Source organism: Triticum urartu, chromosome 6A (assembly GCF_056163025.1).
Source record: "Triticum urartu cultivar PI428250 chromosome 6A, HENAU_Tu73, whole genome shotgun sequence".
Taxonomy (NCBI): domain Eukaryota; kingdom Viridiplantae; phylum Streptophyta; class Magnoliopsida; order Poales; family Poaceae; genus Triticum; species Triticum urartu.
The window spans coordinates 517,102,961-517,117,003 of record NC_141878.1 but is presented as its reverse complement, the minus strand read 5'-3'; the positions used below and the strand labels follow the sequence as shown (position 1 = coordinate 517,117,003).

Genomic DNA, 14,043 nt, shown 5'->3' with positions numbered 1-14,043 from the left:
TAATCTCGATCTATGCCAACCCAACAAACACCTTCTGAGATACCTATAGAGCATCTTTATAATCACCCAGTTACGTTGTGACATTTGATAACACACAAGGTATTCCTCCGGTATTCAGGAGTTGCATAATCTCATAGTCGAAGGAATATGTATTCGACATGAAGAAAGCAATAGCAATAAAACTGAACGATCAATATGCTAAGCTAACGGATGGGTCTTGTCCATTACATCATTCTCTTAATGATGTGATCCCATTATCAAATGACAACTCATGTCCATGGTTAGGAAACCCTAACCATCTTTGATCAACGAGCTAGTCAAGTAGAGGCTCACTAGGGACACAATGTTTGTCTATGCATTCACACATGTATTAAGGTTTCTGATCAATACAATTCTAGCATGAATATTAATCTTTTATCATGAATAAGGAAATATAAAATAACAACTTTATTATTGCCTCTAGGGCATATTTCCTTCAATCTCCCACTTGCACTAGAGTCAATAATCTAGATTACATTGTAATGATTCTAACACCATGGAGTCTTGGTGCTAATCATGTTTTGCTCATGGAAGAGGCTTAGTCAATGGGTCTGCAACATTTAGATCTGTATGTATTTTGCAAATCTCTATGTCTCCCTCCTTGACTTGATCACGGATGGAGTTGAAGTGTCTCTTGATGTGTTTGGTTCTTTTGTGAAATCTGGATTCCTTTGCTAAGAAATTGCTCCAATATTGTCACAAAAGATTTTCATTGGACCCGATGCACTAGGTATTAGACCTAGATCGGATATGAAATCCTTCATCCGGACTCCTTCATTTGCTGTTCTGAAGCAGCTATGTACTCCGCTTCACACGTAGATCCCGCCACGACGCTCTGCTTGGAACTGCACCAACTGACAGCTCCACCATTGAAAATAAATATGTATCCGGTTTGTGACTTAGAGTCATCCGGATCAATGTCAAAGCTAGCATCGACGTAACCATTTACGGCAGGCTCTTTGTCACCTCCATAAACAAGAAATATGTCATTAGTCCTTTTTAGGTACTTCAGGATGTTCTGGACTGATGTCCAGTGATCCACTCTTGGATTACTTTGGTACCTCCCTGCCAGACTTACAGCAAGGCACACATCAGGCCTGGTACACAACATAGCATACATGATAGAACCTATGGTTGAGACATAGCGAATGACTTTCATTTTCTCTCTATCTTCTATAGTGGTCGGGCATTGAGTCTGACTCAACTTCACACCTTGTAACACATACAAGCACCCTTTCTTTGACTGATCCGTTTCGAACTTCTTCAAAATTTTATCAAGGTATGTGCTTTGTGAAAGTCCTATTAAGCGTCTTGATCTATCTCTATAGATCTTGATGCCTAATATATAAGCAGCTTCACCGAGGTCTGTCATTGAAAAACTTTTATTCAAGTATCCTTTTATGCTATCCAGAAATTCTATTCATTTCCAATCAACAATATGTCATCCACATATAATATTAGAAATGCTACAGTGCTCCCATTCACTTTCTTGCAAATACAGACTTCTCCGAAAGTTTGTATAAAACCATATGCTTTGATCACCTCGTCAAAGTGTATATTCCAACTCTGAGATGCTTGCACCAGTCCATAGATGGATCGCTGGAGCTTGCACACTTTGTTAGCACCTTTGGGATCGACAAAACCTTCTGGTTGCATCATATACAACTCTTCTCTAAGAAATCCGTTAAGGAATGCAGTTTTGACGTCCATTTGCTAGATTTCATAATCATAAAATGCGGCAATTAGTAACATGATTCGGACAGACTTATGCATCGCTACGGGTGAGAAAGTCTCATCATAGTCAACTCCTTGAACTTGTCGAAAACCTTTCGCGATAAGTCGAGCTTTGTAGACAGTAACATTACCATCAGCATGAGTCTTCTTCTTGAAGATCCATTTATTCTCTATGGCTCGCCGATCATCGGACAAGTCAATCAAAGTCCACACTTTGTTCTCATACATGGATCCTATCCCAGATTTCATGGCCTCGAGCCATTTATTGGAATTTGGGTTCATCATCGCTTCTTCATAGTTCGTAGGTTCGTCAAGGTCTAGTAATATGACTTCTAGAACAGGGTTACCGTATCACTCTGGTGCAGAGCGTGCTCTGTTCGACCTACGATGTCCTGTAGTAACTTGACCTAAAGTTTCATGATCATCATCATTAGCTTCCTCTCTAGTTGGTGTAGGCACCATGGGAACGAATTTCTCTGATGAGCTACTTTCCAATCTGAGAGAAGGTACAATTACCTCATCAAGTTCTAATTTCCTCCCACTCACTTCTTTTGAGAGAAACTCCTTCTCTAGAAAGTTTACATTTTTGGCAACAAATATCTTGCCTTCGGATTTGTGGTAGAAGGTGTACCCAATTGTTTCCTTAGGGTATCCCATGAAGACGTGATGCAGCTTGAAGCTACGTCGATATTTCCCCAAAGAGGAAGGGATGATGCAGCACCGCGACGGTAGGTATTTCCCTCAGTGATGAAACCAAGGTTATCGAACCAGTAGGAGATCCATGCAACAATACGTAAATGGCACCTGCACACAAATAACAAATACTCGCAACCCGACGTATTAAAGGGGTTGTCAATCCCTTTTGGGTAACGGCGCCAGAAATTGGCAAACAGACATGAATAAATTGTAGTAGATTGATAGATCGAACGCCAAATAAAATAAATAAGAATATATCGCAGCAAGGTATTTTTGTATTTTTGGGTTTAATAGATCTGAAAATAAAACCAAAGGAAAATAGATTGCAAAGGCAAATAATATGAGAAAGAGACCTGTGGGCCATAGGTTTCACTAGTGGCTTCTCTCGAGAAAAATAGCAAACGGTGGGTAAACAAATTACAGTTGGGAAATTGATAGAACTTCAAATAATCATGACGATATCTAGGCAATGATCATTATATAGGCATCACGTCCAAGATTAGTAGACCGACTCCTGCCTGCATCTACTACTATTACTCCACACATCGACCGCTGTCCAGCATGCATCTAGTGTATTAAGTTCATGGAGAAATGGAGTAATGCAATAAGAACGATGACATGATGTAGACAAGATCTATTTATGTAGAAATAGACCCCATCATTTTATCCTTAGTAGCAACGATACACACGTGTTGGTTCCCTTTCTGTCACTAGGATCAAGCACCGTAAGCTCGAACCCACTACAAAGCACATCTTCCCATTGCAAGATAAATAGATCAAGTTGGCCAACAAAACCCAAATATCGGAGAAGAAATACGAGGCTATCAGCAATCATGCATATAAGAGATCAAAGAAACTCAAATAACTTTCATGGATAAAAATATAGATCTGATCATAAACTCAAAGTTCATGCGATCCCAACAAACACACCGCAAAAAGAGTTACATCATATGGATCTCCAAGAGACCATTGTATTGAGAATCAAACGAGAGAGAGGAAGCCATCTAGGTACTAACTATGGACCCAAAGGTCTACAAAGAACTACTCACGCATCATCGGAGAGGCACCAATGGAAGTGGTGAACCCCTCCGTGATGGTGTCTAGATTGGATCTGGTGGTTCTGGACTCTGCGGCGGCTGGAATTGATTTTCGTCAACTCCCCTAGGGTTTCTGGAATATTGGGGTATTTATAGAGTAAAGAGGTGGTACGGGGGTCACCCAAGGTGGGCACAACCCACGAGTCCCAGGCGTGCCCTGGTGGGTTGTGCTCCCCTCAGAGCAGCCCCAAGGTGCTTCTTCGACCCATTGGTTGTCTTCTGGTCCAAAAAATCCACAAAAAGTTTCGCTGCGTTTGGACTTCGTTTGGTATTGATTTCATGCGATGTAAAAAACATGCAGAAAACAACAACTGGCACTTGGCACTATATCAATAGGTTAGTACCAAAAAATGATATAAAATGATTATAAAACATCCAAGATTCATAATATAACATCATGGAACAATAAAAAATTATAGATGCGTTGGAGACATATCAAGACGCACTACTCGATTTGGGTTCAAGCTTATCAGGCTTAAGCATTTTGAAATAAGTGTTGCAGCCCCAAACATTAAGAAACAACAACTTAGGTTTCTCGTCAAACCATAGTTCATACAGTGTCATCTCAACGGATTTAGACGGTTCCCTATTTAACTTGAATGCAACTATCTCTAATGCATAACCCCAAAACGATAGTGGTAAATTGGTAAGAGACATCATAGATCGCACCATATCTAATAAAGTACGGTTACGACGTTTAGACACACCATTACGCTATGGTGTTCCAGGTGGCGTGAGTTGTGAAACTATTCCATATTGTTTTAAATGAAGGCCAAACTCGTAACTCAAATATTCGCCTCCGCGATCAGATCGTAGAAACTTTATTTTCTTGTTACGATGATTTTCCACTCCACTCTAAAATTCTTTGAACTTTTGAAATGTTTCTGACTTGTGTTTCATCAAGTAGATGTACCCATATCTACTCAAATCATTTGTGAAGGTTAGAAAATAACGATACCCACCGCGAGCTTCAACACTCATCGGACCGCATACATCGGTATGTATTATTTCCAGTAAGTCATTAGCTCGCTCCACTGTTCCGGAGAACAGCGTTTTAGTCATCTTGCCCATGAGGCATGGTTCGCAAGTATCAAATGATTTATAATCAAGTAATTCCAAAAGCTCATCTACATGGAGTTTCTTCATGCACTTTACACTAATATGACCTAAACGACAGTGCCACAAATATGTTGCACTATCGTTATCAACTTTGCATCTTTTGGCATCAATATTATGAATATGTGTATCACCACAATCGAGATTCAACAAAAATAGACCACTCTTCAAGGGTGCATGACCATAAAAGATATTACTCATATAAATAGAACAACCATTATTCTTTGATTTAAATGAATAACCATCTCGCATTAAACAAGATCCAGATATAATGTTCATGCTCAACGTTGGCACCAAATAACAATTATTCAGGTCTAAAATTAATCCCGAAGGTAGATGTAGAGGTAGTGTGCCGACGGCGATCACATCGACCTTGGAATCATTCCCGACGGGCGTCGTCACCTCGTCCTTATCCAATCTTCATTTAATTTGTAGCTCCTGTTTTGAGTTAGAAATATGAGCAACGGAACCTGTCTGGGATATACCCCACGGTGTGACCCGGCCGGAGATATGACCCGGCTAGGACTTAATGTTTCATTGGTGACCCGGCAGACTATAAGCCGGTGGGAACAGTTAAAGCAGGTTAAGCAAGTAGACACAGTCATGTAATCCGGCAGACACAGTCATGTAACCCGGCAGACACAGTCATGTAAGCCGGGTGATTAGTTACTGTAAGCCGGCAGAATGTTTAAGCCAGACAGTTAAGCAGATAGTTAAGCCAGGCAGTTAAGCAGACAGTTAAGCAGATAGTTAAGCAGACAGTTAAGCTGGACAGTTAAAGCCAGACAGTAAGTCGGCAGTTAAACAAGCCCAAGACGTTAAGAAGCCCATGAAGAGAAGCCCGTGAAGAGAAGTCGGAATAGCTAAGTCTTAAGTCCGAGTTGGAATCTACATGTAACCTGTCCCTTCAACATATATAAGGAGGGGCAGGGCACCCAAGAGGGACAAGTTGAATAATCATTAAGTCTAGACACAACTAGGAGATTCGGAGTTACGGCGACTCCCTCATGATGATAATGATACCTAGCCACAAACAGCATGTAAGGTTATTATCGGATGATGTTTCCCGGGGCCCGAAGCTGTCTAAATCTTCGTCTTGCGTGTCGCGTCTCTCGATTCCGATCAACCCCTTCAAGCTACCGCATAGATGCGTTAGCCTCACGACTAAGTCCTCACACTAGGACATCTGCTGTGACGTTTTCACGACAGTTGGCGCCCACCGTGGGGTCTGCGCATGATCGTGTTGAGTTTTTGGAGGGATCTCCCATAGAGATCGAGAATTTTACAATTCCCGGATGGAGATGAGCCAGCTGGAAAGGATCTGCATCAGCTTCGAGTTCATTGGTCCAAATTAGTAGTTTGGAAGATTTAAAATTAAAGTTGTTATTTTGATGGCTGTCGTAAGTCGCCAGGAAAAGAGATCCCAAGTTGCTAAACAACATCGGCGTGTCAAGTTTCTGTGGGTAGATTGCCAAAAACCATAAGGTCGGGGTCGTCGTCGCTGTTCAACCATCAAACAGCAAAGGAAAAAGTCAAGGAAAAAGACACCTACGACCCGAAAACGAAGACAATCACAACCGGAAGTCTACATCCGTGACCCAATCGCCATGGTTTTTTCTCAAACCACCACCACAACGCCTCTCCGCCTCCGTCTCCAGCCAATCCTTGGATGGTTTCGCTGCTGGTGAGCCGCCGCGGATGACCAGTTGGTTCTGCCGCGGCGAGTTGCCGCCTAGGCCGCCTGTTCCGAGTCTCCATCTCCGCCGCAGGCCGCTGCTGATTCGCTTCTTGAGCCGGCCCTGAGTCGCTTCGCCGGGTTTGCCCGCATCCTTTTCCGCGGTGAGTCTCTTCCAGTCCCACATCTTGCGGCCTCTGCACACCTCGATTCCGCCTCAGCCGCTCGCCCTGACCCCGGTCCATCTCAGCCGGCTTGGGTCGGTTTACAGCACCGCGCCTCAAGCCGCCGTTCCGAGTTACAGTCTTCGCCTCGAGCCGAGGCCTCCACCTCGCGCCACGTCGCGCCTCGGCCTCGCCCTGAGTCGCCGGAGGAGCTCCGCAACGGTCCCTTCCAACTTAACGGACCAACTCCGCCGCTTGCGGCCAAGGCCATCGCCTCTGCTAAACCGTCGCCCTGGTTTGCTTTGCTCAAATCATTATCGAGACGCCCGGTCACATCTACCGTTGCGTGTGAAGTGCGGTCCTACAAACCCGCCTTTGCTGTAGCAGCATGTTGAGTCACCGCCATTCTCAGAGCCGCCGGCCGGCTGTTTCCGAGCCGCCCCTGCTTTGAAACCTTTCCGTGTTAAGACGCTGAGCCGCCGCTGACAAGCCGGCCGATTCTTCCGCTACGTCTTGAGTCTCCGTCTCCGCCTCTAAATCGCCACTACATTCCACCTCGGCCTGGTCTCGCATGCACGAGAGCCGCCTGCGCCAAACCGGAAGCATTCAAATCACCTCTGAGGATCTCCTCACCACGACAGCAGCCTCTGTCCATTGAGCCGCCCCGCTCTTGCAAGACTCTAGCCACCTGCGGACGGTCTCGTTTTGAGCCGCCGACTCCTGTTGCCGTGGCTGCTCTCGTCAAGCCGTTTCCGGCTCCAAAGTTCTCCCCAAGCAAATTTGTCGCCATCACCACCTTCCACAACCTCGCCGCAGGCTTCGACCGCGCGGCGCCCGACACCAGAGCCGCCCCGTCACATGTGACTTGCCGCCTCCTGCTGTGCCATGCGGGCCACCTTGGCCCCTCCACCGTCGCGGATGAACCTGGGAGCCGCCGTCTCTGTTGACTCGCCTTGCCTCGCGGGCCCTCCTCCGTGTGGCCACACTGAACTAGCTATGGTCATGCCTCTCCTACTAGCCGTTGCACACTTCGTCGACCCGCCGGAGCGCCCTCGTTACAGTCTCTGAGCTGCACCGGCCCTGAGCCGCCGTCTACCTCAAATCGTCGCTGGTGGCGGGTTACTGCCCTCCACGGCTGCTACCGCGCCACTGAGCCGCCTCCGCTACACGACGCTTCAGCATCACTCCATCTCCCCTCTTTGTCTCTGCCGTGAGCCGCCGTCCGAGCCTCTGCTATGTTGTTGCAAGCCGCCGCCGAGTGGACTCCTCTGTCGCGCTACTTCTGCGGCAAGCGGCTGCATGCGAGTCGCTCACGGCCCTGACTCCGCTGCCTGAGAGCCGCCCCCGCTGTTGAACCGCCGTGCGCTGGTAGCTATTTTTGCACGTGAGTCACCACCCGCCTTAACTACAGAAGGAGACCCGCCGGTCGCGCTTCAGTCACCTCCGCTTCTGCTACGGTCAAGTCGGCCATGCCTCTGCTCCGAGTCGCCTCTGAGCGACCTCTTCTTCGAGCCGCCGTGGCTCCCCTCGCCATGGCCTCACCTCGAAACTGCCATCGCCAAACCACTTCTGCGGAACCGCTTCGTCTCCTGAAGCTGCTGCTGTCGCGCGCCATGCCTCCTGGAGCCACGGATAGCGCGTCGCACCTCCAGAAGCGCCGCTAATTTCATCGCCATCAGCTCGAGGCCGCCTTGCCTCGGTTCATCATTGATCCGCCGCACTAGCTGTCTTTGTCTCCTCCCTAGCGAAGCGACTTCCCTGAGCCCCCATACCTCAACAGAAAGCCGCCGTCTGCCTCGGACCGCTGCACGCCCGCGTATCAAGCCGTCTCCGCCGTGGCCGGTCTTGAGCGGCCACCGCTCCTCCTGCAAACGCCGGCGTCCACACCTGAAGTCGCCTGCTATCTCTGAATTGCCCCGCCCCTGCCGGGTCATGCCTGATGTCGGTGTTAAAACCGGCGGATCTCGGGTAGGGGGTCCCGAACTGTGCGTCTAAGACGGATGGTAACAGGAGGTAGGGGACACGATGTTTTACCCAGGTTCGGGCCCTCTTGATGGAGGTAAAACCCTACATCCTACTTGATTGTTCTTGATAATATGAGTACTACAAGAGTAGATCTATCACGAGATCGGAGAGGTTAAACCCTAAAACCTAACTTATGGTATGATTGTATGTTGTCCTGCGGACTAAAACCCTTCGGTTTATATAGACACCGGAGGAGGTTAGAGTTACATAAGATCGGTTACAAAGGAGGAGATATGCATATCCGTATTGCCTAGCTTGCCTTCCACGCCAAGTAGAGTCCCATCCGGACACGGGACGAAGTCTTCAATCTCGTATCTTCATAGTCCAACAGTCCGGCCAAAGGATATAGTCCGGCTGTCCGAAGACCCCCTAATCCAGGACTCCCTCAGTAGCCCCTGAACCAGGCTTCAATGACGATCAGTCCGACACGCAGTGTTGTCTTCGGCATTGCAAGGCGGGTTCCTCCTCCGAATACACCATGGAAGAGTTTGAATACAAGGATAGTGTCCGACCCTGCAAAATAAGTTCCACATACCACTTTAGAGAGAATAATATTTCCACAAATCTAATCTGCTGACACGCTTTGGCAGCATGACATCACGCCACGACCCGGTAATTATTTGAACCATTTTTCTTTAACCAGCCCCGCACATAACGCGAGGTGGTTTCTTGACACGTCTTGGCAAAGCAGAGATCGTGTTCCCCTTATCACGGAATTCTCATCAATACGGACGTGGGTAACCCAACCGCGCCATCAATTACGGCTCTTGGGGGCATAAGCGAGTATTACCAGGCTTGTGGGGGCGCATATTTTTGTCCGCCCTTATAAAGGGATGAGGTCTCACCTTTTTCTACCCACGCCTTCTTCCTCCTTGCTCATTCATTCTCACGCACTCGAGCTCCAGCGCCCAAGTCCACATCCTTCTCCTCAACTCTCCTCAAACATGTCCGGAGCGGGAGGCAAGTGGATGGTCTCCTCCGTCATGGAGGGACACATCAAAAAACTACGTGAGGACGGATACTTAGCCGCGGATATCGCGCACCGGCTGCCAGCCACGGGGCAGATCGTCCCTACCCCGGAACCTCACGAAAGGGTGGTTTTCCTCCCCCACTTCGTCCGCGGCCTTATGTTCTATTATGGGCTGGACTTTCATGATATGTCCCCGAATTTCATCCTCAACATCTTGACATTCATCGTCGTGTGTGAGGCTTTCCTCCGCATCCGGCCCCACTTCAGCCTGTGGCTGAAGACCTTCAATATCAAGCCGAAGGTGGTTGGCGGCCAACAAGCGGAATGCGGCGGAGCCATGGTGGAAAAAATGCCCAACGTTACATGGCTCGAGGGCTCCTTCGTGGGGACCATAAAGGGGTGGCAATTGGGGTGGTTCTACATCACCGAGCCGCGCGACACCAACTGGGTGGCGGCCCCCGAGTTTTTGATCCGGAATCCCCACGCGGCTCACTTCCTGGAAGGAGAAGGGCTTGTCCTGGGGCTCATCGGTAGAGCTGGACGGACTGTTGAAGTGTATTCGGAACATGACAAGCAAAAAACTTAAGCTTGTCAACATAGTCCAGGTCATGCTCTTCCGTCGGATCCTCCCGTGCCAACAACGGGCTTTTAACTTATGGGAGTTCAACCCGGCCCAACACCAGACTCTACACGAGCTCTTCGACACGACGCATAAGGACGTCTGGAAGGTGCTTTTTAAGGGCGCCGAGGTCCCCCCTTCTCTTACCGAGAACCGCGGGCTAAGCGCGAGGCGCCCTGCGAATCCGGTAAGCTCTGTGCATAGGGTATTTATTTCCCCTAGCTTAACCATGTGTGGGGTCTGAGCTCCCGTGCCTATGACAGGACTGGGTGGAGACATCGGAGCAGATTAACTGTCCGGCCCCTCTGCCCGAAGACCCTGCAGACGCTCTCCTGACGAAGATGCGGACTCCGGCTCCTTATGAGGTGCCGGAGAAGACCAAGAAGAAGGCCAAGGGAACCCGAAAGAGTTCCCGGCGCCAGGTGGTATCGGACTCATCGTCCGATAACTCCAAGACGCACTCCTCCCATGAAAACGAGGAGGAGGAAGATGAAGATTCTCCCCCTCCAGCCGGGGGAGACAAGAAAAAGAAGGCCACCCCAACCGAGGAGCACTACAAGAAACCTGTTAATCCATGATGGATTTTCGGTGACAATTTCGAAATTCGTCATGAACCCCACAGTACAGACCCGCAAGCCCACTAAAGCCCGCCTAAAGCCCTAAACCTTTTGCCCACATAAAAGCTAACCCTAAACACTCCCGTCCCCAACCTCTTTCTCCATCCGCCGCCACCACGCCTCGCCTCCCCTAGATCCCGTCCTCTGCCTCCAACTCCCCGCCTCCAAGCGATGATGAAAACCCAAGATCAATGGCGACAGCGGCTGCAGCGGCCCGATGGAAGGGGCGGTCATCCCTAGCAGCTGTGGCGCGCCTCTGCTGCTCACAACCAACGACCCGGGCCATGGATCTGCCGCAGATGCCTCCCTCCTCTATCTCCCAGGTCGCGCAACTGCCTAGCCGTCCGGAGATTTGGAGCAGCAATCGCCGGACAAGGAGAGGACGACGACCGTGACCTGTGGGAGGTCGGACCTCGACCTCACCGGCAACGTCGACGACCTGCACAAGGTCCCTCCCTGCTTCACCGATCTTCTCCTATCTCATTTTTTACTTCCCTTTCTCTGCCATCCCCAATCGAAGTTTATGTCTTCGATTCAGATCAGCAGGACCTCTCTGCCACTCTGGTTTGATGGACGGTGATGAATGGGACCCATGCTCAAGCCCGACGAGCGGGGCAAGCTAGATGGCGAGGTCCTCTGCCCCGACCACCATGATTCCCCAGAGAACAAGAAGGTCGACCCTCTCGCCATGTTTTTCTTTTCTTTCCAAGTGATTGCTGCTCTACTCTAGCATAGTTCTCCAGGGGCTATCCAATTTTTTTGGACTAAACGTGATGCATAAAATGTGGCCACTTCGTTTTCCTGATACTCAGAAGCTACAGCCAATGATAGATTAGTTTTGTTGGCTATTTCTTTTTCTTCTCTTGTCGTGCGAGCACTAGCAGTAGTGTAAAATTTGTGAGATCTGTTAGTTAGTTAAGAACTACTAATTTAGTAATTAAATGCCCCATGAGATGCTCCTATTGGTTCCTTGGGTTTTTATTGATTGTGGAATAAAAGTAATTTATTAATCTCACTCAATGGATTGACGAAGAGTAAGATTTTTAACTAGCGCTGCTATTAATTACACTGCTTCTCTGTTATATATTATGCACAAACTTTCTATGTGTTATCATCATTTGGTTAATCAGTCCTCCTCGCCTACTCTCGCTCCCGCACTAATTACATATACAAGTTTAGTGTCAGATCCATGAAATATACTTACTACCATCATTTGGTTGCAGCAAATATTACATATTTTGTTCATTGCACCTTGTTGTACTCACCGGCAAGGTATTATTTGCTGCCATCTTGGATTGTAACAATTGGGTTTATTTACTACTCCCATCCGTTCCATAATATAAGAATGTTTTTGACACTAGTGTAGTGCCAAAAACGTTCTTATATTATGGGACAGAGGGAGTATTATTCTGTAAGATTTTTCTCATGCTAGTTTTCTGGTTTGTCTTGCCTGAACAACCTCTAACTTTGGTTTTCATGGAGACAAAATGAAAATCTGATTCATTGAGATATTGACTATACAGCAGAGGTTTCCCTACAACGGCGATCCATGGTGACAGAACACAGGAGGTTAATACATATTCTGGACTCTTCTGTCCTCACCTAACTTGTTCGTTAGCAGTAATATAAAACTGCAATGGCAACACATTCTAGCTAATATTTTAGTTTGAAATATCTGCCATGCTGTTTTAACACTGGAAGCTTAAGAACAAGAGACATTTTTCTAAGCATGCTATACTTGTATGAGTTGCAGATTTCAGAAGTGTCAAGGATATATCTAGCTTAAACATATACACCACTTGTTATACATATGGCTTTGCTTGGAGTATCTCTGCTAAGATTCTAGCTAGTTTTATCTACCTCGTGTCCACTTGTTCTGCTTATCTGAATATAAGAACAATTAGGCTGTAGTTATCATTAAACTATTAATGATAGCTGTATGTAGTTACTCCAGGTATGTGCTTCACATTATTTTTGGAAGACGGAAAAGCTTTGCCTTGTATATTAAGAAAGAAAGAAAATGTCAAACTATATGTATATGCCAGAGTTGCACATGTAACAGAAACATGTGATCACAGATTACTACTAGTCTATTTCCCGTAACCATGTAAATTGATTATTTTTTATATGACACTCATTTGGCATTTTCTTAAAGTTGCTTGACCAGTCTATGCCACTTAAATATGATACACACTGTTTACTGTTGTCGGTGTTTTGAGATGAACTTGCAGCATAAACATTGAGTTTCATGTGTAATGTAGTTCGACGATCAGAGGCTTTGCGTCATGCATATTGTTTGTTAGTGATGCCATGTTTTTGTCATAGATACTTTGTTATTCTCATTTGTAGGAACTCTTAGATTTAAGAACTTTGGACAGTACGTAATTAATTTTTTTCTCTTGTTCTAATTCTCTAATTTCTACTGTATATTTCTATCAGAAGTATCTAATGTTGTAAATATGCTAGGTATAGATGAAATGTTAGTTGCCTACAGGAGTCTGATGACAAGAACCTGAATAACAACCTGAATAATATATTACTTAGTTTTGTGATGTGTGTATTGTTACTGTCATTTGAAACACTTTTTCGGATTAATTTTAGGAAACCTTATGTTTAGTCTTGTTTTATAGTAGATACAATGTTATTCTCATTTGTTGGCACCATAAGATTTAAGAATTATGGACAACATGTATTCATTTTTATATTTTTTTGTAATTATATTGTTTCTACTATCTATTCATATATAACAATATCTAAGGTTCTTGTAAATATGTAGGTAAGATTGGGAAGTTTGCTACTTGGTGCTGCTCATCACAATCAACCAAGACATGATGGCTGCCATCAGGAGGGCTGACAGCAAGAACCTAAATAACAACCTTGATAGTTTGTATGTTTTGCTGATGTAAAATGAATTGTACTCATTCCTAAGCGTGATGTGTGATATATATTGTCGATCTATATTGTAAGTTGTCATTTTGTAGAGGATTTTGTAAACTGCTATATTGTGGATACATACAAAAGGCGGTTGCATACTGGTTGAACTATGTAATGTTACACTTTGCAAATGCTTTCTCTTGGCCAAAATTAGCATTAGGATTTGTGTATTGCATAATGGTAAACATGTATGGGGTAAAAAATGGGATGAAAGAAATGGGCTAATGTGCTCAACCATGACGAATTTTGTGACGGAAAAGAGTATCCACGTAGGCAGCCATGTCATTCAAATTGGTAAATAAAAAATCCTACATGGCATTTATCGATGACGGATTGTTCCGTCACAATGGATTGGGC

The 14,043-nt window shown here is 46.2% G+C and overlaps 1 long non-coding RNA gene across 1 annotated transcript; it reads left to right on the top strand.

Moving 5' to 3' along the window:
• Positions 1–6,237: 6,237 nt before the first annotated feature.
• Positions 6,238–13,784, top strand: LOC125514563 (uncharacterized). The gene is made up of 3 exons (XR_007286519.2): positions 6,238–6,521; positions 12,276–12,321; positions 13,529–13,784. It is a non-coding gene; the product is annotated as an uncharacterized LOC125514563 (long non-coding RNA).
• Positions 13,785–14,043: the final 259 nt, after the last annotated feature.